Source organism: Danaus plexippus, chromosome 2 (genome assembly GCF_018135715.1).
Source record: "Danaus plexippus chromosome 2, MEX_DaPlex, whole genome shotgun sequence".
Lineage (NCBI taxonomy): Eukaryota > Metazoa > Arthropoda > Insecta > Lepidoptera > Nymphalidae > Danaus > Danaus plexippus.
This window is the reverse complement of record NC_083537.1, coordinates 6,491,503-6,516,043: the sequence shown is the minus strand read 5'-3', so window position 1 is coordinate 6,516,043 and position 24,541 is coordinate 6,491,503. Positions and strand designations below refer to the sequence as shown.

The 24,541-nt window shown below is 32.3% G+C and overlaps 1 protein-coding gene across 2 annotated transcripts in view; it reads right to left on the bottom strand.

The window, feature by feature from the left end:
* The window catches only part of LOC116779516 (protein muscleblind), a 171,580-nt gene that overhangs the window by 96,537 nt on the left and 50,502 nt on the right, over positions 1-24,541 (bottom strand). For both annotated transcript variants that reach the window (XM_061522876.1, XM_061522870.1), the window contains one exon: positions 13,361-13,401. The gene's annotated coding sequence lies outside the window, so the exon portion shown is untranslated. The remainder of the gene's footprint in view (positions 1-13,360; positions 13,402-24,541) is intronic.

Here is a 24,541-nt window from a genome sequence, read left to right as displayed (position 1 = left end):
GAAGACTATGTCGGAAGGCCCGTCTAATATTAATATAGGGTTAATGTATTCTTCGTTTTCTTTTTTTAATCTATATATTAGACTGATAACGATGATGTGTCTTAAAAATTCATTTTATGTGAAATACATCTACTGAACTCTATAACACTTCGTTGAAAATTTGGAAATTTGCTTACAAAGCGCAAAGTTCTGGCTGGATAGTTGTTGTATGCAAATATTATTACAGGAGTCTATTGAAGGATCACACTGAATTTGACTACTCAGCCTACTATCTACTGTAGTTGTAGCAACTGGCTATATAATATGAGCCAGTCTGCTCTGAACCTTTGACAATTGTAAAAAAAATAATCGATAAAAGTCTCTCTATGACATTTAACTTTATACACAATAGAATTATCATTTAGAAAGAGACATCACTCTTTCATAAGAGATTTAAAATTACGCACATTAATTTTCTCGTGCTAGTTCGTCATTGTTGAGGTCTATTGAACAGAAATTGGAGCAAATTGCTGAGATGGCAATTCATAGGCAAATCTGCTCTAAGCGCGTTAACAAGGCCTCGGGATTATTACGGTTTACCGATCTAGGTATCATTAAAACATTTGTTATACATAAATAATAACATTGATTAAAATATTTTTCTAAATATTTAAATAATCGATTTGCTAAAAACTAGATGTTTTGAATGTTTATTAACTAATCTAGCAACTACGATAAAACATAGCCACGTATAAAAAGGGTGACTGAGTGACAAATATATTTTTATGTTCTGAACATAAGTCTTCACTCCGCATTGTTAAGATGGATATGTGAATTACGCGCGCAATTAGAAGCTACGATGTTTGGCGGATGAAATGGGGCATGGGTCGGCGGCGGCATGCGACACAAGCGTCGCAACTGACAACATTCAATCAATCGGGCACGCGCGGGCACTCTTTAAAATACAACTCTATTCACTCGATATAAAACTATATCGACGAAACGTCCGATAAATTGGACCTCACGTGCTTGCAATATCTTTTATGTATTTAACTCGTTTCATTCATAGGGACAAAGTGGGACTTGTCGTTAAATCGTCATATTTAAAAAGACTTTAAGGATGTTATTACGAGTTAATCCTTTCATTTGGAACTCCGGTTCGATTATGGACGTGTTATAAAGAGTAAACATTGTTCAATTTTATATACACGGCACGACCGGAATATCTTCGCTTATTACTTTCACACAGAAAAAGAATACCATCATTTGGGCACTTCTGACGCAGATTCCGGATGCTTCCTTTTCATATTGTGAGCCGTTAATATTCTGAACAAAACATCCAACCTTTTTATTTGTTTTAAAAATTGCACAATGTCGGGACGACGGGCGCGTGCGAACAGTAGATGCTATAAAAATAAGAAGATATTACGACGTGCTAACGACCGCGAAACTGTTTAATTCAAACATCTGCTACAAAATTTTAGGATGTGGTACTAATGGGAATATTATAATGCATCTTGATCAAAAATATGTTCACCTTAAATAATTGTCCGCATTAGAAAACATTATTTTGTTAAAACAGTAGGATAATACAAAATGAGTCATACTTAATTCTTATTTGTATAATAGAAGTATATCTATAAAAAACAACTCCTGAAATAAAATAAAAAAATATCAACTGGAGCAAATAATAATAGAAAGGAAAGCTTGTTGTCGACGACCTCCTCCATTTACAAGTTGTTCATTATTTAAAGTTTTGGGTTTTCTCAGTTGCTACGAAAATTAGAAAAAGAGGATTCCATCCCCAATATGATCTTGTGAATTTGCTGAAGTCGGTGCCTTTATGCTGAAGTGGCAAACTCGCTAAGATAAGGGGAGGAGCGGACAAATTGTAATAATTGCAAGACGAGATAAGAAGTGACACCAGAAAACAAATGAAGGCGGGTGGGATATTGGGCGGGGGAAAGGCGTGACGTCACCGCGCCTAGATCCCATAACCACAGAGCTCGATGTATCAAAACAGTACAGACAGACCCATAATAATAAAGTCCCAAAATTATGGCCGTGTTTATATAGATCCGAGTAAACTCTACAGTAAAACTTTATGTGATAAAAAAGCTCAAAGAAAGACTCGTCAAATTCTAGAATACATACATATTATGTAAGTATAATAATGAATACCTTGTAAGGTTAAAACATTTTTTTATAAAGACTGATATGAAGAAACCTCTGAAGAAATTTAATTTAATTAAATAAGATTTGATAATAGTGATTTAATATAGGGAATTTAAATTTAAAACAGGGGTCGCAAGTTGTAACAAATCCCATAGGGACTTTGATCCTCTCAGGGCACTCTTTGGGCTATCCTCATCACTCGCCAAATTAAAATAATAAATCAAAATTCGTTGACAGCCCAGCAAGAATGGAAACTAACTTATATTGGATTTAGAAAACAAATGTTGTTTTAAATATATGCGTAATGTTTCTATCTATAACATTGTCATAAATGATAAATAAATATGAACACTTTTGAAATGCTTAATGACAATGATTAAATTGTTAAACTAATATTTTTGCTTCGACTTCTATTATATTATATTTAAAACTTTAGTTGCTTCCATAAGACTGCGTTGTAAAGATGAAAAAGTCTATCATCTTTGTTTTTGACTTTTCAATAATTGTGATTAAAAATTTATATGTTTAATATAATAATTTTATTGTAATTAGACTTATACTCATTTAATGTGTAACAAAATTTCTAGTGAGGTATGGAATTTCTTTATTCCCTATAAATGTATATATTTAAAACTTGAGTGACTATGATGCAGGTTTACCAGTATTTGCATTCCTCGAAAGAAATGTAGCTGTGAAAGTTACTTCATGATCATTTCTTGTCTGAATGTTTACCAAACAGATGAAAATTATTAAAAACGACCTACTGATCATCCAAGGACACCTAAACTCTAACATCTAAAATAGTTAGGACATGTTCTATAGAAAAAAAATCACTTCCAACTACCATTTTGCTCTAATATCTAAAATAGTTACGACTTTTTGTATAGAAAAACAAAACAATACCATTTTGCTCTATTACACAAAATCTAGTGTACATCAAGAATTTCAAACAAACAAAAGAATGTTAGTATAAAAAACTTTCATTAAATATTACGAAAGTTGTTTTGAATACATAAATAAAGATTATTAGAATAATGTTATATGTTTATTTGAATAATGTATAAACATGTGTTTGAAACAATTGTATCTATGTAGATCTCGATATATAGTTAACTATTAGTTTCAATACTTATCATGATGCACACAAACTTTCTTATTCAATAAAGGGATTTATAGAGTCTATATACAACAGGAAAGAGTTGCTTGGAAGTGATGGCTTTGAACAGATAAGGTTTCTTTTGTACTTCTCCTTCCAATTTTTGTATTTTGTCTATATTTTATTCTATTAAAGTAAATACAATAACTATTTGACTTTATATAATTGCCCCTAAAGCCACTGGTGTTTTAATAAAGATGAATAAGCGTTTGTTTGATATATTGTGGTATTGAAATGGACCGAAACAGTTGTGTGATCGATGGGAATGAGCTTTAATTTGTCAGAAGTACACTCACTCGGCCGTGCGGGTTGCATTTGATCAAATAACACAAATTAGAAACACAAAACTATTGATATAATATAATGAGATATATTTACTTTAATACTTTCGCGAGTTTTATTCATTTAAATGAAACTAATATATTTCGGATATACTACGCGGATTTTATTATTTTAAAACTACATAATCCCGACGTTCTCGTCTGCCCGTGATCACGGTTGCTGAAAAGTAACCGAAACTTCGGGATTATGTAGTTTTAAAATAATAAAATCCGCGTAGCATATCCAAAATATATTAGTTTCATTTATTGATATTATAAAAGAAAGTTAAGAAGTACGAACTTCATTCTCTCCTTGAATTATAAAATTCTATAGAATTTGTAAATAATTTAACGTTTCTTTGAGATTATTTGTATTAAATTGAATTTGAATCTTTTATTAAGGGGTTTGGGAGGTTAATGGAACTTCATGACAATGATATCCATAATGTTTTATTAAATGTCATCCGCAATATAATGAGGTGCGGGTTCCTAACACTTGAACGCTACAGAAATATGTGCAAAGTATTATGGAGTGCCGTTGTAAGTCAATGAAGCGGCAAATGGGGTGTTCACGGCGCTTCGAAGAGGGCACCCTCTAATAAATAAAATTATGCCGCAGAAATTACAAGAATACGCGAGCCTTTAGCGATTCTTGCGAGATTGGATGCTGGAGGTTTTCATCGATATGCTCCAATAATGAATGTAATATGTTGTAAGCGTCGGGGATGCCATCCATGGCTAGAGAGGTATTGGATAGCTTTAACGTTGTACGTCAAAATTGTTTTCGTCCGCATTTATTAAGTTCATTTTAAATATCAACTCACAAAGATCTCTAAATATTCCAACAGCCACTTAACAGTAAATTTAATTGAAATATGACTTATCAAATTACTTTTCCATACAGAGTGAAATAGTAACAAACATGACAGTAATATCTTTTTCCAATAATTTGTATAAAATATATATTTGCTATGTATTTAATTTAAAATAAAAATAAAAGGCGCATCTCGAAGTCCGATTTGTCGGCTAGTAACTTTGTAAAAGATTTTAAAATTTTAAAAATATCCTCATATTTTTAAAATATCCTGATAGCATATACTGATGCACATTCAAGTTGAATATACGTGATGCAAATATTTTATCTATCTATCTAGTGTTCTAGAACAGCGTTCCAAAGTAAAATTGAAACATATACTTAAAAATTCAGTTCAAATCAGAGTACGCCTCTGCGCTTATGTCGCATCCGTGTGCATAAAGGTTTACGGTTTTCAAACTATAAAATAAAACATCGATTGAGTTTCGGGAACGCTTGGTTCAAGAAAAGTTTTGTTACAGGAAAATATTTAAAGTCAAAGTAGTGCACAATTTGTCCCATCTATTGTGTTCTTCGGCCGATCCATCCCCATTGAATGGTTATTGATCCGTTACATAAATTATGATTGATTTCTATGCCAACATTAGTATTTTTTACTTATGTCGTACTTATTTTGAAGTAGAATAAATGGTATTTAAAATCATATTTATTAAATTCGTATTTTCCGAATAGATTGCTTTTTCTGAACATTTATTATACAGATATAACATTGCTAGGATTACAATATGGCACTCCGCTATTTTGAAATCGGTATCGGTTATAAGACGTTATTCTTTTTGGGTAAAAATATTTAATATTTTTAATTAAATAATACGACAATTGCAAACGAAATGTAGTACTATAACATTAATTTTTCTAAGAAAAGGCTTTCGCTTGTAACTAATACGGATTGGACGTGATGAAATTCCACGCGATAATCAGTTTATCATATAGAATTTAATTATAAATAGATCCTGGTAAAATGACAAGAATTTGATTACAAAATGAAGGCGTGTTGAAATTAAAGTATGCTGTAATCGACGTGCATTATAAAGTTTAGAGCGTACAATCGTTTATCGATAATAAATAAAAAATATTTTAATTATAAGAAAAGTCAGAAAGCGATTGGTTTAGATCGTTTTATAAAAAAAAAAACATTCCGCCACTACGGCAAGGCGGCGAGATTAAAGCTCTCGATAAAATAGCTAATAAAGGCTGACTCTCTTGAGCGTTGATAAGACCGTAAGTTTCTAACTTAAAAGCTTGGTTCTGCGATTTTTCTTTTGAAATGAAGGATAACGAATATATCTAGTTTTGAGTTGAAATAAATATTAAAGAACATTATAACACGAATACTTCTAATGGGATAAGATTAAAGAGATTTTCCATATCCCAACCGAATACTACTTATATTGTTATCATTTAAGCTATACATTTCAAATTAAGAACAATTTACGGAGGCTCTCCAGCGAAATGTGGAAAATTAATTTATGAACGGCGTGACGGAAATAATGTGAGTGAACGTAATGAATGATTTTAATTTAATTTACCAAAATGCAATTGAATGGGCTTTTCTATATCCAAAGCGATACTTAAATAAAAAAATACTGAAAAAAATAAACGTGCTGTTGACAGTATTATTCATTGTTTTATGTAACATGTTGATTGGATTACTCGTTGATACGGTGTATGTATATTATGCTCTCATATTACTATTAATTCAATGCTACCCAATTTAACACAATTCATATAAAGCCTATTTGTTATGATCCCCATTAAATTGCAGTCATTAACAACTTGTATGTGTTCACTGATAATATATCGCATGTATTGATTTATGGAAAGAGCATAGCAAAGTTCGTTCTGAAAAACGTTACAAACAATCAATTCGTTTTAAGATGTAATTTATGTAAACTGTAATTACGTTGTATAGATGAAACAAAGCCTCTATTAATGCAATCGGCCGGTCCGATAGGCGATGATCTGGAGCCCTCACCTAGCCCCGCATCACTCACGATAATAGCCCGGGCCGTGTCGCGACGCTAAATGTAAATCGCTCTAATTTATATGCGCGATAACGTCGCCGTACTGCTGTTAACTGTAATTATATTACTGAGCGAGGACGTGTTGATCAAAACGTCTGATTAAAAGCTGTAATGCCAACCGAGAAAAATTACCAGTCTCACGAATTTCAAAATTACGGCTAACTATGCTGCATCTGCACCACGTTCTAAATAAGTAGTGTAACGAAAAAAATACTTAATTTTGTTCAAAATACTTAAGTTTTAGATGACGCGTTAATGTTACAATAATGCAGATGTTTAAATGAGACTTTTATTTTCAAATTACTACCCGTATTTTAATATTTTTAAAAATTGTATACTCCCAACCTTTCCGTACTTTGCAACAACCATGATCTAGGGCATACGAGATGCGATCTCGAAAATATTAGTTTCATTTAAATGAATACTCGCGAAAATCTTAGATCTCATCATATAGATGTTCTCATACTGCCGTAGCTGTGCTTTCTTGTTATATGTTAAAATTCTAACTACGAAACATTTTAATAGTACATGTAAAACAACCACCTTATTCAGAAAGACTGAAAATATTGTCTATTACCTAATAGTACTATTTTGTTGAAGACACAGAAAGACAATGCCCCAATGGGCAATCTATTTGAGTAATTACCCGCTAAGGGCCATTGTCCGCCATCTTGTATGCGTGGAATGAGCCTTGTTCGCTCTACGCCATGTATGTACATGCATTTGGTGATCATGGAGTCAGTACACCCCAGCTAGTCTTTAACTATAGGAACAATTGTGTTGGAATATTCAATCACTGAAGAACTTGTACAGTCACGTCTTAATAAAGTATGGATCCTCGATGCGCCTTATTGTATTTTAATAATCAATAAGAGAGAAATAAAATATGAAACGGCGTTTAATTATAACACTGGATAAGTTAAGAATCTAGAGAGCGAGTCTGACTGCGGCTTATTTGGCGCCGAATGTTTCAAAGGAACTTTTAACGAGTTTAAAGTTGGGCCAAGTGTAGTGCACCCGCAGCTCGAGTGTAGCGCTCGACGCCTTCGTAGCTTTAAGATTAATTAAACAATTGCACGATGGCTCCTTGAAAACACTCCGACATGTCTCGGGCCGTCGTCGCAAACCTTGCCAAATTAAAGCCATAAATCAAATCCGCCGACCGGAAACAGTGAAACGTAATAATGTAGACTTCCCTGGAACTTAAGAATAAGACTACAGAGCTCCGAAAGATTAATTTCTTTTTGTTCCAGTGTGAGGATTTTGAATTATTTACACATTTGTTACATTGCACCAATTTCATTATTTATAAAAAAGTATGACTCTGAACCCAAGCACAATTAATGAGTGTGATTTATTTTGTTATCCTATCCGGCATCCCATAATAAAAATTGTGGTTCAAAATGAACGTAGTTTTTGATTTCACTCCTCGAAACATTTTCTTTATGATTTGCAACAGAGTCCGGACAAGGTATTTATAAGCGTGCTTAAAACGCTTCGATACTAACTGGAGGCACTCGTTAAGTCGAAAGCAGAATAGTAAAAGTTTGTACTGTCTAAACTGAAACCTAAAAAGTGCAAAAAAATGGAAACAAAAACGAAAAACTTTAAAAAGTTTTCCTAATATTAAATGCGAGAGGGGTTTAATAGTGGTTTCAATACTAGGAAATTTATATTTTTAGAAATAATCTGTTTAGAAAAGTTTTGGTTTCGTTGAAAACTTTTTATTGGCTTGATGTAGTGTTAGTGAAAAATTAAAAAATCTTATATATTGACAAACGAAAATTCTAACTTAAGTATTTTGTCAGAGCCGTTTTGAAACCATACACAATCCTCATAGCATCAAAATAAAAGTTTACTGTTGTTTTTAAGAACCATGGCTCTTTAATGTCTTGACAAATAACTGCACATATAAAATAAGTTGCTGATCGAATCTAGAAAAATGACGCTATTTGTATTGTAAGTTTTAATGTCGATAATTCAGACCGACGACTTTATTTATTCATTATGAACTAGAATAAACAAGTTATCTTATCATTTTATCTAATTGCTTCCTTTAATTGTCTTTTGTGAAAAATTTGCCAACTATCGCAGAGGATTTACTTGCTACATGTACATTAAATGGATTATAATTTTAAATACCTTGTTTGTAAATTGATACATACTATTGATTCGTTTATTCTGAACGATAATTATGCGTTATCAAAACATACACAGTTATTAGGTCATGGTACTGAAACATTAGCGCAATGAATTCGATTGAATCAAATATTTACATCACTAATTGTCATTACAATTATCGGTTTTCAATTATAACAAAATATTGATGTTTAAACAATTATAAGCATTATAAAAAAGATATGCATAGATATGTGCAATGATGTAACTTCTGATTTCCCCTTGTTTTCATTGTTTTCATGAATTTGCCGTAAGTATAAATATGACATTTCAACATTGTAATTAAGAAAAAAAGGGAATCATAAAACTAAAAGTATTCTGGGTAGATTCTTAAAAAATAGAATAGGTACAAATCTTTAAATAGCTTAATACAGACGTGAAAAGGTCTAATAAGTCGCTTTATAAACAAGGTGATGATACCAATAATTGCGTCCTAAATTTTTATAGGTCACATAGATAGGCCGCGGTCGAATTCATTACCTTATGGGATTGTAGTATGGTGGTAGGGTGAAGGGGGGTAGGGGTGAGAAAGGAGGGGAGGCTGGGCGAGCCTACATGGCGACAGCGCGGTACGGCCGCAGGGGACGGGAATGTAATATCAAGAGTAGTGATATTGCGGTTTCTAACTTTTATGATCAAACGTGGAGCTGTTATTCACTAAAAACTTATTGAAAATTCAATTGGCAAGCTAAATATAAAATGACTTCCAAGTGATAATAATCATATCAGAAACTATAATCGCAGTCAATTTGCAGAGTGCTTATTTGATGATCAGAAATGTAATATGGGGTAATTTTGGTAATCCAGTTAACTTATTTGACACGTGAACCTCGTAATTGCTGTATCAATATGTCAAAATGGGTATAATGTTTCTAACAATGATTTAATCACATAAGACGCTTTATTTAATTGGTAACAATGAGAATTTGATGCCTTTGTATGATCTCCCTTGTGATCGATTTGTTTAAACTTTTGCGTTTAATTGTGGAGTAGAAGTGATGCTAATATCTTTATATATTTTTCAGTCAGCACATTTCTTTTGACAAAATCTACACTCTTCGTAACATAATGAAAAATAAGAATAAAATTTTCCAAAAATAACATACAATTTGTTTCTCAAGCAATGCAAAGAGACAATTTTATTGCGCCCATCGGCGGCTTACAAAAAATTTAGAGCGGAGAGCGGATCGGCGGGAACGGATAAACCTTTATTCCTATCCACCTTTTAATATTCATAGTAATATCATATTTTTCTCATTTGTGTTCTTTGATTTAAACCGCGATGTTATTTAAGGATGTTTTGTTATTAACAACTTATTGACCTGGCAACTGCTAATATTAAGAATAATTTTGCGCTTTTACTAATCTGAATATATTATAGCCTATTGAATGTTTTAAATGGCGTACATAAAAACTGATTCTAATAAGCTTAGACAGTAAATAAATAAGAACAGAGAAGTTTAGACCAATTTTAAATATTGAAATAACAACGTTCTCTGTTACGTTTTAATATTCATAAATGTCAGGGGCGAAATGAAAGGATTTCGGAACTGGATTCCCGGTTTAAGCGATAAACGTTGCGTACAATTGCCTCAATTTCGGTTGTACTATATTATTAGTTTTATTATTAAGTACTTTAATTGGAAATAAGTACTTCATTTTAATTGGGAGTTATAAAATCTATATTTGTAATCAATGAAATGATGAATTATGTTATCTTATACTTCAAATTATCATAAAAAAGAAAAAATGTAATAAATATCATTAATGGAAAACTGTCAACCATAAAGTATTAGATACTTCCGGCACTGTCAAGCGGTGGATATTGTTTCTTGCGTTCAACCAAGCAAGAGCTCTTTTATCCATTTAGTTTCGCTGGGGTTAAAACTATTTTTGTTAAGACTATACAACTAGGTTAATGAGATGTTTACATTTGAATTTGTTTTTAAAGAAAATTACGGAGTAAACGTGCACGTCCTATTTAAAGCAATGGCTTTCTATAACAGAATACAATAGACTGACGAAAACAAGATGGCGAGTGACAATAAATACGAATGTTTTATTATTCGTGTAGTGGCATGGTTGGGTAAATTTTTTTATATATGTACGTACATATAGCACAGTTAGATAACAATCTGATTGTTACCTACATTAATTATATAACAAAACTGAGTAATTATATACCGTCCATATCAATAAGTAAATTTAATTAAAATGTAAAGGTTTTTAGTCACAGTTCAATAGAAATGACGAAGGTTTCTAATCCCAGAGGTAAATTGTATCGCAAGATCATTGTTATTTATCTCGTAACCTCCCCGTTTTTATTTCGTCCGTGTCCTCTCAGATTTATTTGTCTTCAGGATCTAAGGGTACATTAACGTATTTTTCTTCTCTATTAGGGAGACGGTCGTTGGATCACCTTCAAACTTTGCGTTCTAAGAAATCCGAAGGCCACCGATTGTTTGCTTGTTTTTTTTATTTTGTAGATAACTCAAATAAAAGTTGACTATTGATTGCATTCTTCCCAAGTCCGTAATCACAGGAGGGAGGATTAAAGTGCGGAATAATATGGAGTCTGTTTACGATTCGCCCAACGTTGAAAATGGAACTGCTCAGGCTTAATAAAACAGTTAACTAACTAGTTTATTGTTCAAAATTCCTATTGCCTCAGTAATTAGAATGAACTTAAACATTACTTTTCTATTATTTCTGTAACATTGTTTTATTACAGCTACGGAGTTATTCGTAATTTTCATTCCAGCAAATTACTATGTAAACAGTCCTATTCCCTTCACTTATAGTTACTTTATCTACAACCCTATAGCCTTAATACAATTCAAATATTTCTAAAACAAAGTTATTAATGTAGTAATAAATAGTTATGCTATTTTAAGGCATCCTTCACACAATTTCAGAAGGGAATTAACATACTTGAATATTATTGCGGTCGAATGTAGTCGAGGAGCTGCTTTATTATATTTAATTTATATAATAAATTAAATTAGAACTTTCAACACGAACAAACAAGTGTTTTTGGTATTAAGTGTGCAATAATATATATTGTTATAATTTTTCAATAATACGTTAATGTTAATTAAACATCTTTTTTGACCTAAGATTAGTGTTGACATTGACACTATACAATTTCATAGGGTTGTACCTATGTCTGATTAAAGTAAAAAACATTGTAATATATACACAGCCACTCGGAGTAATATAAAAATTATATTTCTATAGGTAATATGACGATATTTTTCGAATTGTGAAAGAATAACGAATGTATGAAATAGTTAATTCCTATTTTAATAATGTATGTTACTTTGAACTTTGGTTTAAAAACTTTGAGGACATTACCAAGCTGTTAAGATTACTTTAACATTAGAGTTGTACTAACACCTTACTGAAGTAACTACTAACTTACTGTACTAACATTAATATTCGATTTAATTATTTCGTTGTACATTGTTAAAACTATATTTACATTTTTAAAATTCATAAAAATATCTTGCCCAAAACATATTCGAAAGAAATAGACTTATTCAAATTTATTTAATTCGATTCAATATTGTATTTTATAATTTCCAGACACTATTATGTACTTCGATAAAATGACCAGACGTGTACAAAGAAACATCAACATTTAAAAATGGTAAGTAAAATCCCGATAAGCGGATCACATTCAAAGCTTGATCGGCTGTGAAAATTAAATAACTCGAACAATACGCAAGAAAGTTAGGAGCAAATTGCCAGAATCCATTCTTGCGAGTCGCCTGCATGAAAATTGCAACAGCGGGCAACAGCGGCGCGCCAGCGAAGCGGACAATTATAACGAGAGGGTATAAATCAGAATGAGTTGTGGCATGTTATTAGGACTATTCCGGTACAAAATAGGAAGATGGAGTCGCGCTCAATGAGAACCGTAAACTCCAGTCAAAATGTTCTCATTTTTAATATAGACGTACGGTGTACGAATTTGTAAATATCGTGCCGTATTTGCGAACTACTTTTTGATACAGTTTTATGGGGTTTTATTACTTTTTACGTCGGTACTAGCGTCGGGCTGAATTAATGCGATGCCGTTAAATGATAACGTAACGGTTGGAATAGAGCTGGAACAGAACAATGCCGCTGAAATAAAAGTAGGTGAAACATTTATTTAGATATTATACATTATAAATAAATTTTAATTATTTTTTATTATGTTAGCATTTTATATTAAATAAACTATCTAGTCTGGAATGAAACGAATATTATTGGAAATATTTCAAACCGGAATATATTAAATAAAAAAAAAAAAGGATGGGAATATGAAAAATGTTATATCTAATGTTATGAGCACTTACTACGGGGGTAATCTAGGTCAATATCGGATAAAAACGATAAAATGTCGAGGACCAACATAGTTTGGATCAGTACCTAGTCAGTAATCGGGACTATAGACGCTTGTGAATACAAATCGACAATAAGGGCGCGCTCATGCATATGTTTTTATTTTCAAGGTAATGTTTTTAACCAACATGCGTAGTATAAGTTAATTATTCGTTTATATTAAGACGTATGGTCATAATTCAACTTTACTAACACATTAAACAAACTATATATTAAAAAAATGTATTAATCTGTAACGTTATTAATAATAGAATATGATATTTACCTTATCGCAAATTATCTCTGGATACGGGGCAGGTAAGAGATCTGTAAACAAAAAATAAATAAAATAGAAAAATTAATTAAGAGAAGACAATGTAATTAATAAATGTAGACGTTTGGAATTCGTATTACATTCAATATAAAACAGATTTATTTCCTTTCACATCATTTTTGGTAGCGATACCAAGTTGAAACACGGCTGACTATTCGAAATATAATATGATTCCTGAAAAATCACTGTATCTCCTTTTCTGACGGACGTATCTCAATGAAGGATTTTACATTTTGAGCTGAACATTGAAATGAGAAACAGAATCTATAACTCGATTTGCAGTCGAGTTTGATTTTTTATTTGGATATATCTGTTGTTTTTAGGCCATAGTATTATAATTTAACTTTAGTTTAAATAACCATCTACTTGAGATTTAACCTTTTCAAATACAAATAAAGTAAAAACAAGTCGAGCCAAACATAATTTCTTTATTTAAGTTAGCGTTATAAAAATACAACTTCTACTATTATCATCTGTCAAAATGAAATTCGGTTAAAAAACACACAAAATTACATGTTTATCAGAAATGATGAAAGTGAAAAAAAAAAATAGCACGACTGTAGTTTAAATTACAAAAGCACACGTATGCCTTGTATGACGAAGGCTCTAAAACAAATGACAGAACAATTATCCCTCGAGAATGGAATAAATTTTTCAGCATAAAGTTTGAGTTTCATAAACAATGCACCGTTAACTGGGTGATGTCTTCGTGAATCCAATATGGAGGACTGACAATGTCAGCGAATCAGTTTTATATGCACCTACATGATATGGGTAACAAATGACTGCTCTGTTATTCTAAATAAATCTGTCACTACTCCATAGAACTTGGTTAAATAATATTTACCCGAAATCAAATACATCTATAAGGTATTGAATGTGACTACCTTTAATTAATAAATTATAATATTTCTTATTAATAATAATTAAAATAATCATTGCTTTTTTGAGAAGTAAAAGCTTATTTTTATTTTGAGGAATATTTCGAGTAAAAATCAATATATGCAGTCATTCAGATAGTCAGATTTTTTTATAAATTAAGAAAGATATATTATAACATATCAATAACATCCATTAAATAAAAGTGTCGAACTTAATCTACGAAATACAATAGAAATATCTTCCGTATATTACGTCGATTTTATAATATGTTATTTCACAGACAGTAATTTGTTTGGTCTATACCAATATTCTGTCCCAACCAGGATTAGTTTGAGTCAAAGACAAGCAGTGGTGAGCCCAAAATCGCCATTTAGAATATATTATTAATATTTCATGGCATTACTGTGTTTATCAAGATCTTTTAAATGTAATAAGAGTTTGTTTTACTATGAATCATTTGGTTGAGATTTTTCTGGCAGAGAAAGGCTAAATAATAACAAAAAAATATAATAAAAGTCTATGTCTTACTCGGTCAGATTTATGAAATATCATTAAGGACCGTACAAAAGAAATGAGCGTAAATAAATTGCAGTATAAATACATGTTTCAATTACGGAGACATTTCCGCCGACATTACGAAACCATAAAATATGATAAGCATCGGGCAATGAGATACAGACCGTATCCTATTTATTTGTATTTACGAGCAAATTGAGCCTTGACCTGGGACGAGGCAAGACGTACGCCTACTCACGGAGCTCTGTAAATAAATTTACGTAAATACGACGACGGGGATTTGTCAATAGAGTATTTGAATTAAATAGACGATTTCACAAGTTAATTCGACGGGCATGCAATCACAGACCGGGATGTATCGTCGGTGTTTTAGAGCGGAGTCGATGCGGGCTCCTATCGCTCTCGGTAAACAATGCTCGGCGTAGTGTATTGGCGGCAGCTGTGCGCCTGCAAGCGACGCGCAATATCCTTCCTACAAAATAAGAGAAGCCTTCGCGACGACAATTGCTCGCCTTCTTTACTCTCATACCCTCACCGAAGAAATACAAACGCCCTTGAATGACTTAAAAAATTTGCATAGCATCCTTTTTTTTTGCTATATTTCTACGTTCAGAAAAGCAATTTTTGTACGTCGCCCGCGATACGCGGGAAATTGCTCTCGTTTCTCGGTTGCGGAGCGAGCGGTGCATGGAGTAGGGAGAACAGAGCGAATGGAGTCGTGAGGAGTATTGTGTTTCGAACAGGCAGCGTTTGCTTCGCGCCTTATTGCCATTTCTTTTTTTCTATTACACAATGGTATTCAAATATTATGTATGCTTCATCATCCAATTATCTTATTACTTTTGATGAGAAAATTTTTATGTGGACAGAAATTTATGTCTTGATTTCAATCTCAGCTAAGATTCTTTTGGACGCTCCTTCGTAACTAATTCCGAAATGGCACTAAATAATTCGGAGTAATGTAAGACGACATCGCAATTAAGCAACCCTCTAGTGTTCACGATTTACAGAAAGAGTTTCACTGCAGTCGCAGTTATTTTCCGATGTTGTGAAATTCAATTAGCTAGAGACATCCTGCCTGCTGCGTCTCTGTATACTAGCAAATTATCTTCATTACGCGCTGAAAGATAACAGAGTAATTGTTAATTATTTTAAGATACTCCTCGCCTGCTTTGATCGCATTTTAGGATTATATCGTAATATTAAAAAATTAAACTAGATCACTTGTTTCATTAACTACAGTTATTTTTTGATTAAAAAAAATAAAATAAATAAGAGCAGTAATAAATTGTTGGGGACTATAGACTCAAGGTCATTTTGTACAACATCAAGCTTTTTTGATATTAAAAATCAGATGTTATAGGAATCAACGTATCTGGAAAACAAACCGTAAATTTTTGATCGGGATGGTAATTTAGAGCGACAGTGTCAAATGATTCGTTTTACTTTGTTTACTTCAGCAAGTAATTATAACAAATAGGTCGTGCAAATCTCGCCGGTGTTTATAATGGTGACGAGGTTGGTCCTTCGAGCCGGTATATTAGATATAATTTACGAGCTTTTACTCGGCCGTTTTGTCGCTCCTAATGATCCTCATCAACAAAATGCAGTCCAATTTATATATTGGCTTCGAAATTTCATTTTATCAGAACTCCGAAAGGGTCCGAAATTGATTCTTGATGATTTTAGTACTGATATAATTGTCTATTTTTATTATTATTATCTTTATAGTAATACAAGAAACTATACTTTTGTTACCTTGAATTTTGTGAAGGTAATCAATAATTAATAGTTTTAATGGCTATCTTACGTCGTTATGAAGTGTTAATTAATACAATTTATTTGAAGATAGGTCAAGGTTCCGATTTCGTTTTGGCATACATATTTAAGCTAATATTTATGAGATGTTACATTTAAAAGTAATTCAACAAAATAGAGTGAAATTTTTGGATCTTTGATATAAAATAACTTTTTCGATCAATAACTACTTCTATGTTTTTTTTGATAATTTTAAAAATGGTCATTATAATAATAAATAAAAACTTACAAGATTTTTTTCCGAAAGGAAAAACTTTAAAACACTGATTGATTTCAAATTGTATACCAACCTACACTTGGCAATTAGTACAAGTATGTATTAAAATGAAAGCTTTGTTATAATCGATCACTTGTCGGCTAAAAGACAGGCTCGTATAAGTAATCCTATTTCCAGTAATCTGAAGTAGTCAAAGACTTAAATCTTATTTACACGGTATTGCGGCATTAGCGCACCGATCCTTCGTAATCCAGTTTAGGAAAACACCGCCTACCGCATAACAATGGATATGAAAATTGATTGTCCTTACATATGTTCAAAAAATGTGCTCTTTGTATTTTCCATCGTATAGAATGACGATGGCAAAATTAACTTATCTGTATCGGATTTAGTAATGTCATCGGATTTAGTTTTTTGTATTTAAAATTTGAATCTTTAATTAAAGTCTATACTGGCTTAAATGATTTATTGATTAGATGGCAAATTAATGTAAACTTGTCGTAAATTAAGAACAGTATAGAAATGTGTCAAATATTTGGAATCATAAATCTATGGTTAAATTCAAAATAATACGATATATGAGCACAAATTTAAAAAGTCGTTACATCAATATTAAAACTTCTCTTGGACTCGGTCCCAGTAGCAAACGATTCAAGTAAACGAATACGTATCCAATCTAACAAAATAGCGGCAATTACAATCCCAAACTAGAAGCTATAGAATGTAATAGCCAGCCTTCGACAACAGATAAATAAATGAATGTTTTGTTTCTCAGAGTAATAGTCTAAATAGCGTCCAATAACAGAACTGAGCCGTTGGAAGTGTGACACAAACAATAATAGGCCAAGACGAAGTGGACACGTACAAAGTCGCAGAATTAATCAGTTAGTCACACTTGTGCCAAAACTGAGGAAGAGTCGATTAGGAGGGCACCTTGTGGATTATTGAGACATTGGCGGCGGCTCGCCAGCTGTGGCCAGCGAAGTTGCCGATATTACCGGGACAAAGCTGCCCCAACTTGTAACAACTGCCCAAGAACTTGCTGTTCTATTCAAGCAACATCATTCGATCACCATTCTTGAAGAAATACTTACTTGTTTCTCGTTTAATTTATTAAAGACACTAATATATATATTGTTTATTATACATTTACGACTTAATTTTAAATGTACGGAGAAATAAAGATATATAATTCAATTTTCTACTTTTAACAATATTACATATTTAGAAATTAAAGGAGTCTACACTTTACAGTGTAGTAAGTTGGTCTAACAAGTGATGAAAATATTAATTAATGTTAACTACATTAATTCGAATTTTTAAAGAGGATAATTATATTTTAACAAACTATTTTATAGTTCGTTATACTCCTCATCAGTACATTATTTATTTATAAGTCGGATCGAGCTGTGCATATGAGCTCAAAGTACTTTACGTATCGGTAGATTTTATTTCAATTCGTGCGTGCCATCGCCGAGGGTCGTTCGCAAGTTTATGATGACCATTATACTTGTTTTCGTGTAATAAATTTTAAATTGACTTAGAAAACAGTCATGATACTTTGGAATTGCTTTTATCGCCTATACTGTTTAATACTGCGTAAAATATTTAGGCGATGATTATTACAGTTGTAGTAAAGGCTGTTAAAATTTTATTTCGAATTATAACTCTTAAGATCTTTAAGAATCTATAAATATAGAATATTAGTAGGGCACTGTTTGAGTCATTAAAAGTGAAGCAGTTTATTTGTAAGTTTATTAAAGGCGAGCTATCTGGAATTCGAAATCCACTCTGCCAAGTATTAGAGCGCTGAAACAATAGCAACGCAAAGGACGAGAGATACGACGAGCTAATGCACAAAGCAGATCCATCCTTTACGTTGATTGCTCAAAACAGATTGCAGATTTTACGCACTTTCATCCGTACTTTTATCATAATATTGCTTTAAGAATTCAAGCAGAATTGTTAAGGGATATCATTTATTTCATAAGCGATAAAATATAATTTCAGTTAAACTTTTCTAAATTATACGTACCTACATGTATATATTTGAACTTTTTGTATTGAATACAACAGTGACATCTAAATGGAAAGTTCGTAACAACAATATCCAGGGTATGGTGAATGCTGGTGTATCGTTTAAAGGTTTTTGTTAAGCCAAGACCTCAACTGCGTTCGTCCATTTTATATGCGATACCGTCAAGTGAATACATCGGATATACGAGTATGCTCGGATGCCAGCTCCGACTGTCAATCACAGAACGCTGATTGGATTTCGATATTGGCACCAATGCTGACGTCGTTTCACGATATCCATACTCCCTATACAAACAAAACTCGAACAAAAACTTTACATGCGTCATCACCGGCAAATGGAATTGAAATAAATATTGTATTGGTCTTTATGGTCTTAGTTATGGCTATTGCCGATCATAAAGTGATATCATATACATTTGATGAAAACAAATTGTGACGGAAAAGTAATACGAGCTATAATTTTCTTTATTATAGCAATTTATTAACAATAAATATTATTCTTCCTTCAGAATAAATTGAAACTGAATTGTCAACATTTTTATGTTATTTTCAAATCAAGTTGTTATGGACTCCTTCTTGCATAATATAATAAAAGTATTTGATGTTCAATCCAAAATTTAACACTAATTTGAAATTGATAGTAGATAAGAATGAAAGTCATGGTATCTTCCCATAAAAATGGTAAATTTTTAAATACAAAATCTACATTAAAAAGATGCTATAAGTGCACCTATGATTATTTAAAAAATGATAAGAGAATTTTAAAATACGTTTTCAAGATACTAAAGACGTTCACGGAAGGCACCTCTAAAGATTATCATATTCCTTCGCTGAAACACTATCATGACCTTTTTCAATAACGGGCTTCCCTTACTAAGTATACTGAGCGACTTTAAAGTGCCAGTATATTGATAAACTCGTTTATAGATTTAATGTTAGATCTTCAAGTATGGTTGGATCATAAATATTTTAGACAACGTTAAATTTCTATTTATTTCGAAGTTATTTTAGCCGTAGCTTCTATCGCGATAAAATTTATTATGGAGCTACATCGTTTTAGATATTTATGAAACAAAAAGACCTAATATGTAGGTATGTTATTATAAAATTATAGTTTCATCAATATAAAGTTCCATGATATCAGTTCATCATTTCTGTATAATCAAACACAAACACTAATAGTCCTTTGTATGAATGATATTTTGCTCTCCATTGACGAAAAAGTTCTAGAGCGGCTGTGAAATAAAATATGGTGTGTTAAAAAAAAAAAAACAAAAATCAACATTCTGACATTCATTATTTGGGTAAAGGTTTATAACGGTCTGCCATCCGTTTTTTATACATGTCAATTTCGTTTAAGGTCTCTCGACGCTCAATATATTTAATTAGCGGCTTGACCTCTTTTCGATATATTTAATTTTGTAAATGGAAATAAACCGATCCTAGACTACAAAAACATCGGTCACGTACACATTTATTCCTCCGAGGATAACGCTCAAATTGTGGAAGAAAAATGTTAAATAATTAATTTACACCTTATATAAATAATATTTTCTTGTTCTTAATATCGTCATTTTGTAACAGTAAACATAGAAGGGACTCTTTTTCAAGACTGAAATAATCAAATATCTAGGATATTGCAGGCTTTAAATTTAATCAATATTTATTCAATCTATTGTGCGTCTTTTGCAAAGACACTAAGTTTTTACAAGCTGCTAGAATCTTAAACTAATTGAAAGTTATGGTTGCATCACAATACCTAATAACTTGATGTGGCAATTCCAAGGATACTTTCGAAAACTTGAGTTAACGAGAACGGACCTCTTTTTCTGATGATTTTCCCTACCAATGATATATAATCACATATGATTGATCCCTATATGCGATAGCTGCAAAGCATCTATCAACAGAAAGTCCTGGCAATTGGTTGTACGATCATTTTCATTACTCATCTATTTAGCTTTATTAACTGTTGTAGAAAGACTAAGCTTTTCTCCTACCTCTGTCAGTCAACTTACATGGAAACAGCCAGTCTTGATGATGGGCATTAAAGGCTCATGAGCAGCTGTGCTGAAAGATACTGAAGTTGGAGCATATAGGTAGTCTCACTATGATGGTCGAATTGCCGCGTTTTCAGAAGACTATTCGCACCTGACCAGGAGGTCACTGCTGTGCTATCTGTTGACACGCTTATAAAATATGCTCTCGACCATCCAAAGGTTACGAATTATGGACCTGCAAGGTAACGGACACGCTGACAGCAAATTTCATTGCGGATTCATACACATACTTCCACACGATGATGAAAATTATATTCGACAATGTAACTTGAGTTTGTAAGGTATGCCGCGTCTGTAGCACAGAAAATCTGCACCTCCAACAAACAAAGGAAATTTCGGTCTATTACTAATTGGTTGCAATAGAGTTAAGATGATAATTTCTAACAATATGCAGTGAAATATGTGAACAGTAAAGATATTGTATTCTTCTTGTTATATTTTCTTTACTAATCACAACAGTCACTTATCATTCATTGACTTGTAAACTTTTTCAAATTAATTTAAATTATTATTAAAAAAACCTGCAAGAAAAATGGCAGACCTAAGTGAGAAATATTGTTAAAGTAAATTTTGTATTTTGTAAGTCCAGACTTGGTTACAATTACAGTTATATTATTTATTTATCCTCGGCAGCGGCGCCTCGTCCGGGTGAAGGAATTGATTTCTGCATAATTTAGTAGCGAAAACACCTCTCTGGGATCCCTGTGTAATAAAAACAAAACATTTGTTTGTATTTTACTACTTTCCCCTTGAATAAATGAATGCATCTTTAATGTTTCTTCCTGTTTATGTAATCAAACACTAAAAACTTTTCTAATTTATGTTTTGTCTGATTTTCACCACAAAAATAATGAACAGTTCATTCCCTTTGACAGTCCACGTCTAATATTTTATTCAAAAGAACGATTCCTTAACATAATAATTAAATGCGTTTTATGAATATCAAGTCCGAGGCGTCGCCTCGTAAATAACCAAACTTTTCTTACTATTCAGCTCAATACACATTGTGCATATTAATTACTAACTTTTCGGTAGAGTACAAATTAGCGTAATTAAATTTTAGCTTCGCCCGAGACCTAAACCTTAAAGAGTCTTTCATTCATCTGTGAATATTTATAAAAAAAATTGTGACATGAAAATGTATTACATTCTATTTTATAAAGAATAACAAAACGGGACATGAATATGTTAATTCGGTTAGCTGGAAACAGCTACGAAACGACCAACATAATTAATAACAAACAAAATTAAATTATCATGTGTGGTACGATGTAAAACATCCACGTATTAGCACGTCGGGGGCTCAGTCAGATTCTTGTAGGTAATTAACCATCGTAATAAATTAGAGTGTCGGGTGGTGTCCAGGCTCATTGCGGATGCAGGGCACGCCGCCGCCCAAGGATGCGGCATCCAAACATTGTCACTGCACCGCAACTCCAGCTGTGTTCGCTAGTTAGTGCCTACACAACACTTTACATGTTGAAATATCGTTGCTAGAGCGGATGTGGTAGTCATATCTGAGTGTAAGGTTAACTTGTTTAATATGGACATTTACGAAGGCCAAAATATTCATATATTAGTTTGGTTATTAATAAATTAGTACTACCAAATCTAGTCTCCTCATTTTATGTTTTCTTATTTAATTACTTTTCGATATTCCGTTTAGTAACTATTGACGGATGACCTTATAGATTCCGGATTTCTTCTCGAAGTACTAGAAAATGGTGAGGTAGCTTCTCCTTGCTTTTGTATCCAACCTACTTAGCGAAATTAATGTTGGGATAGTTAAAAATTAATTGCAAGTTTGATTATTTATTTCTTTAATTAGTGAATTTATATTTATGATCAAGAAAAAAAATTTTGCAGGTATGATTATTTAGCTCACTAATTAGTGAATTTATATGTATGTTCAAGAAAAATAATAACTAAATGTATTTATAAAAAAAATAAAATAGTATGCTTTTAGTAGGTACATCAAGAAATCAATAAATAATTTCCAGCTTTAGCCCTATTCTGATAGGTAACTATCAAATCCATAATGATATCTCACATTTTTGAAATTAAGGTTTCTCGAATAATACATAATCCCGACGTTTCGGTTCCTTTGCAGAAACCGTGATCACGAGCAGATGAGATGACAATTTCGACACTTTCATCTCGTCGATAAAGTAATCGTAAAATAATAAAAAACGTGAAGTATTATTATCCAAACAACTTTCAATCCAATGCATATTATTCAAAGTGGTCGTAAAACTTTTGGATGAAAAAGATAAAATATTGGCGTCAGAATGTGTATGAAAAAAATAACAATATGGATTAAATATTGACTTGTTACATACATTATTATAAAAACGAAAAAGACACTGTGATATTATATGTCAACCTGCTTCCGTCCAGTAGCTTCAGGTAATCGCTCGCGCTCACGTTTCTGATGGAGTTTCCAAGCTTCTAAACTAGTTGGCTTGTTGTCGAAAACTTTAGACGTCATGTAGTGCAGGTACATGTACAGACTTATCTTAGTATTCAGACAGATTCTGTTCTAAATCTTATGGACGCTTGAAAGTGACTATGATAGATATGTGTGATATTAGTTTAATAACGACAAAAGTTCAATACTTCTCAATTGTGAATCTTCTCTAACATTAAAATTTATCGCAGCAGTATTTGGATATTCGTTTTTATTTTTAAGTCCGTGTTTGCTTAACGTTTTTCACATTTTCGGCTTTACAAAATATTGATATGACAATATCACGTATAGATGACAAAGCGTTATTGTTAACTATGGTATTAAAGAAAACTTTGCCACTTTGAATGGCGATCACGACGTCGCACATACCAAATGACGGGCTGGAGGGGAGATATCGCGTGTCGACGTCTCCGTACATCCCAAACGACGTAGATGCTATGAGACTTATGAGGATTACAGAAATGCGTATTCGATGACATTTTTCGAGGCCGTTGTATAAGATGAAATATAAGGAATTGTAAACGTGACTCGAATTTTTATAAGGACTCCACCTATTACCGGTCCATATGCGTCTGGATACTCGCGGTTGGGTGGATGGGTACCGGTGAAACCGACCATGACTTCCGTTGCTGTTATAAAAATATAAGTATGAAAAAGCTTTGTTAAACGCGACTTCGCTTCTCTCAAGTGCCAAACTTGAAAGTGGAAAACTTTATACGGAAAAATCTTCAGGAAAAACTATTAAGATTCAGAAGTATTCGTACACAGAACTTAGAATACATTTATAGAGGTTGTATTGATCGAGTCGCTTGTGCTTAACTTGTATGGCAGCTAAATATAGAGGCGTTAGTGCATATTCAAAAGTCTCATTTATTATTTATGTGTAGTGCAAAGTTGAAACTAGTGGAGGGGGAGTTATTAAATGATATAATTTAATATAAGTCAGTGTGCGATGAGGAGTGAATGTAAACTGAATCCAAAATAGAAAGCGTCGATTTCATTTTGAAGGCGCTGTATCTTCGTTTGGAACGTGCCTTTAGACATACCTATGACTCGATGTACCGTATACAGTACTCGTACTTATAAATATAAAGATAATCTCAAAGTTTTCCATCTGTATTGCGAATGGTAGTAAT